This window comes from Contarinia nasturtii, unplaced genomic scaffold, assembly GCF_009176525.2.
Source record: "Contarinia nasturtii isolate CC-2019 unplaced genomic scaffold, AAFC_CNas_1.1 Cnas_scaffold_2729, whole genome shotgun sequence".
Lineage (NCBI taxonomy): Eukaryota > Metazoa > Arthropoda > Insecta > Diptera > Cecidomyiidae > Contarinia > Contarinia nasturtii.
The window spans coordinates 1-5,706 of record NW_022200046.1 but is presented as its reverse complement, the minus strand read 5'-3'; positions in this window follow the sequence as shown (position 1 = coordinate 5,706).

Genomic DNA, 5,706 nt, shown 5'->3' with positions numbered 1-5,706 from the left:
CTTTTTAAACATTGCAATAATATATACTTTTTAACAAAAAGTTTATAATCAATTGGAATGTTTCCATCTCTGCCGCCGCCACCGCCATTCAGCAGTAATGGCATTATAATATTGTGCGTCGCAATTTTGTAGAGATTTTTGATAGATTCTTTATATATATTATTATAATTTTACAAAATCCAAAAATGTAATAATTATATACTGGAAATTCTTTGATTTTTAAGTGTGGTGTTTTTTATTTTTTTTTTTTTTTGTATTCTTTTCTTTTGTGAGAAGAACATGAAAAAAAAGTGGTGCATGCATGCACTACTCTTCGTTCCAATGCTGTACAGCGCGTCAACCATCTAATTGTCAAAATGTTCAATAATAGAGAGAGAGATGATTGATGATTGATGATGATGGGGTGGTGATGTGATTGTTGATGTGCGCGCGCGCACGCAAGCATTTCGTAATTTCTCAACTATCGAAATTCTTAAGTACTATATGAAATCGAAATCGATCGATTGGCGGCGGCGGCGGCGGCCATCTGGTGGATAATTTTCTTTCTTTCCTTCAAATGAATATGCAAATATGTGATGAGCAGTAGTAGTAGTAGAAGTAGTAGTAGTATAGATAGAAAAAAAAGAGAATGAGAGATGTTAAAAAAAAAAAAATCACGCCACATTTATTTGGACCAATAGACGATCGCCACACGAACAACACTGATGATTCTCGCCGCCGGCCATGGGCATCATCATTTCATTTCAGAGATTTCAATTTTAGTTCTAAATCAGAAGAGCAACAGACAAGACAAGCACATAATTTTATTTGTGCGCTATATATATATATATAGTTATAGATTTTAAAAAGTTAAAAATTAAAAAAACAAAAAACAAAATATATCCATCAATTAAATTCATCAATTTCGAAAATTTTCAGTTGTTTATATGTTTCGCGAAATTATCGCATTCCAAAACGAATTTTGGTGTTGAGCGAGAGAAGTAGTAGAGGTAAGCCGCAAAGAAATCAATACTGTATACTTACTGTGTACAGTATAAATTATAAAATATAATATCAAATGTTGGTTTGCTCATTTTTTTAATAAGATTTTTAAAATGAGTTTTTCAAAGAATAGAAAAGAAAAAGAGAGCACAAATATACCTAATATACCTAATATAAGCGGCGGTAGAGGTTGTTAGGAAAACCACGCGCACGATAGATATATAACGGGAAGCACGCGCGGTCCGTTTGAATTTGTCTTTTTCTCGTCGCGTGTTCTTTTTGTATATTTTATTTATTATTATGATTATGATTCACTGAAAAAAGCTAAAAAAAATTATGATTTTCATATAAATGCGATAAAACTACATACTATTTTTAATTTTTAATTTTTACAAAAGTAAAATTTACCGTTTCTCATATTATATAATAAATATAGTATAGATTTGCTTAATCAAGTATTGCACAAGAATATGTATTAGATACAAAATAAAATATTGAATTTGACGTCTGGTGTACTATTATGTTATATTTTTCAGTGATGAAAATGAACAAAAAACGTCATCAACCTACGACAAAGGGACGTAGCATCAAATATTATTTTTCCAAAAAAATAAATGATGATCAACATCATGATGATGATGCTGATGATGATGATGAGGATGATGGCGGCGGCGGCGGCCAAAGATGGCCAAAGAAACGGCAAAAACGATATCTGGCCGCTGATGATCAACGTGACGATGATAGCGGCAACGGCATTATCATCGCCGCAAAAAGACTAAAAAATGTTCACGCTACATGTTACATGAATGCCGTGTTACAGGCCCTATTCCATATTCGACCATTCACCGAAGCATTAAAATTGCAATGTGGTTAGTATGTTCTCTCTCTCTTTCTTTCTCTCTCCCTCTCTAAATAAATAAATAAAAATGATTACGAAAAAATACAATACATAATGTTTTTCCTTTTTCCATTTTTTTTTTTCAATTCAAAAATAGTAGTTGAAGACTATAATAATAATAATAATAATGATGATGGTGTTGGTAGAGGATGCGGTGAGTGTACAGTTTGTGCACTAAATAAAACATTTGATGAAATGAATAACATCGCCGAATTAAATAATGAAATCATTGATCCGTATCGAATTCGTACACGTCTCGCACAATTTATGGGAGATGGTTTTGTGTTGGGCCAACATCAAGATGCACATGAATTTTGGTCAAATCTTATATTCGTTGCAATGGAAAAACGTAATCGATCACATGTGCAAGATGTTTGGCTGGGTGCAACTCAACATTATCGTTTATGTCAAGCATGTGGGAATGCATCACATTTAACACCGCTCAATCCATTAAATGGTTTGACATTGGACATTCAACGTAGCGACATTAAATCGCTAAGCGATGCCATTCGTCATTATTTCTCTGATGATTCGGCGGCGGCAGCGGATGATGATGAACATCATCATCATCAACTGAAATGCACCAAATGCCAGCAACATACAAAAGTAACACGAGAAACGCGTATTTATTCGGCACCACGTGTGTTATGCATACAATTGCGACGTTTTAATGGCAATCGACAACGAATCAATAAAACAATTAGTTTTGATCAGGAGTTGAATTTGTCATCGTTTATAGCAACAACAGCATCATCAGCATCATCATCGTCACCACCACTACCACCACCACCGATACTTCGATATCGTTTGAAATCAATCGTAAATCACAGAGGTATTTCGATAAATGCTGGTCATTATACTGCAATCGTTTCGAATGATCATCATCATCATGATGATGAAGCAGCAGCAAGACGATGCTATTATTTGTTTGATGATGATAAGCCCATCATTGAATTTGGCAGCAGTGACAACAACAACAATGCCCTACAAGAGGGATATCTGTTTTTTTATGAACAGATCAATAATGTAGATAATGATGCAATGATGATGATGATGACCATGACACCACCACCACCACCACCACCACCACCACCATTGTCACTACAACCACCAAAAAAACGATTGAAACCATCGTCACCGTCACCGTCACCGTCACCGTCACAGTCACCGTCAACATTGTCGAAAAAACAAAAGAAAACAGGTATAGTGGATTCGTTTATTTATATGTATTCGTTTGATTCGCCAAATTTCAATCAAAATATTATTTTTACTACGACAGGTGTTTCCCCAAAAAAATCATCAACATCAACATCATCATCATCATCATCATCATCATCATCGATGATGATGACCTCAATTAAAATGGGAACTGAATTGGATCCAAAGAAGAAGAAGAGCAGCAAATATTGTGGCTACAATCGAAAGGTATTATTTTTTGGATATTGATATAGTGCAAGTGCATCTATTATTTTTATAATAACTATATATTTATAAATGGTATTATTATGGTTTTCTATATTTACCTATGTATATATATATAGTTTGTCGATGCGAAAAGTGATTTACCGACCGTCATCAATGAAATTGTCGAGAATATGAGCGATTTGCAAAAGTTGGGCGCTTTAAATGTTCACTGTTCATTGTTGCGTATTATTAACACGGCGAATAATGATGCAAAGATTCGTGAAGAATTTTGGAACAGCGATTGCGAATTCCAAACGAATCAACGATATTTTGATCGATATTTTCGTGCCGTCACCGCCGATTCAATTGCCAATCCAAATAAAAATGCACACAAATGGCCAATAGATGAAACACTATTGAAATTGTGTCGTCAATATGGTGTTACGGGTCGGCCATGTGTTGGATATGGTAATACATTTGGTTTTGCTAGCCAACAATATTATCGTTGTTTTATGGGTTGTGTTACGCGAAATTTGTATCGTAATGTCAAGCAATTTTTGTTTCATTACATCATATCGGGTCAATTGGAAGCCGAAAAGAAAACGACAAAAAATAACGTTGGCAAAAAATTACAAACATTTAAAGCAATACGCAGTGAACATTGGAAATTGGTCAAAGATACATTACACTATTTGTTTAAAAACGATCCGAAACGACCGGATTTTCTAAAAAATTGGAAAAACGTCACAACAAAAACAAAAAAGAGACAAGGAAACAAGGAAAAAAATCAGAAAGATGATGATGATGATGGTGGTGAAGAGGCGACGACAGCCAATAAAAAGAAAATAAAAGGCAAAAATAGAAAATCAAAATCACAACAACAACAACAAACGATTGCATTACAAATTGATGAAACGCCAGAGATTTTGAATTTGTTGGATCACATCAGGCTCGAATTAAATCCAATGGATTTTAAAGATAATGAATGTGGTTATTTTCGTCATTTACATAAAAATTGGTATCGTCACATTCCGTTCTATGTGCGTTTGCAACAATATTGTCGCGAAAAAAATCAATTGCGAGCCGATGCAATTAATCGTCAACGTAAACTCGATGAAGAAGCGCCGGCGACAGCAACAAATTTGAAAAAAGTAAAACGTACATGGTTGCGATTGGCTCCGCGATTACCAGTCTATGCAGTAATACCAGAATCGAAATTTGCACGAAAATTCATTCACATTGATCAAGAGGCATTGTTTAATATCTTGAAAAAATTGAAGCGACCGCCTGAAACTAGTGCAAATCTGAACCAGAGGTACGCAAAGGTTAGTGGCCAAAAAGAGTTGTGGCATCGTATGTGGCGCAAATATTTTAATGTGGCCGGCGTTGAACGTCATTCGGTCGGATTGACATTTGCCAATTATATTTTTACCGATGGTGTATCGATTGTGTTTGTAATGAAAAAACAAAATAAAACACAAACTGCTGCTGCTGCTGCTAATAATGGTGATGATTATTATGATGATGCAAAAAATTTAAATATACAACGACAACGACTTGAACAATGTCAACGTGAAGTGTGTTTAGATGTGGGTGAACGTGAAATGGTCGCTGGAATAATTATTGACAAAGAGAAAATTGACGACGGCGGCGGCAACGAAAAAAAAGTGAGCAGCGTTCGAAATTATCGAGTGTCAAGCCGACAATTTCATTGGATGTCTAAAATACCACAATTTAAACGAAAACGAAAAGCCATTGTCGACGAATTTGACAACGAAATGAAATTGGATCGTGAGCGACATGAACAGCAGCAGCCCTCATCACGATCAACTGACTATGAAACATATGCAGAGCATATGCTAAAATTTCATAAGCGTGGAATGGAGTTGTATGGAAGTTTGCAGTATGCCAAAATAAATTTTTGGCAATGGATTGAAACAAATCGTGCCATCACACAAATGGTACGAATGATAGTACGAACTAATTACCGTAGTAGTAGTAGTAGTAAAAATGGTATAAATAATAATACAGCAGCAGCATCACATCATCAACCTCAACCACATACATTTGTTTTCGTTGGCCGTGCATTTGGTAAAGGAAATTCGCCCACCAAGGGTTATGTTCGGACCAAAGTGCGCGACCTTTTTAAGGCATTGGAACGGCATGCTCGTTGCACTGTCCGATATGTTAATGAATATCGTACAACGAAAAATTGTAGTAGATGCGGCAAAGTTTTGGAAAATGGTTCAATCAATGGCCGTCCAAATCAAAAAAGTCGATTTAAAGTTTGTCGTGTATGTATTCCAAGCCCTGAGTGTATGGTGGACGGTTGTGATTACATAATCAGTCGTAAGAATAAGAAGAAATTGAGGAAACAAAAAAAAATTAAGGCACGTCAACGAGAAGAGGAGCCATTATCATCA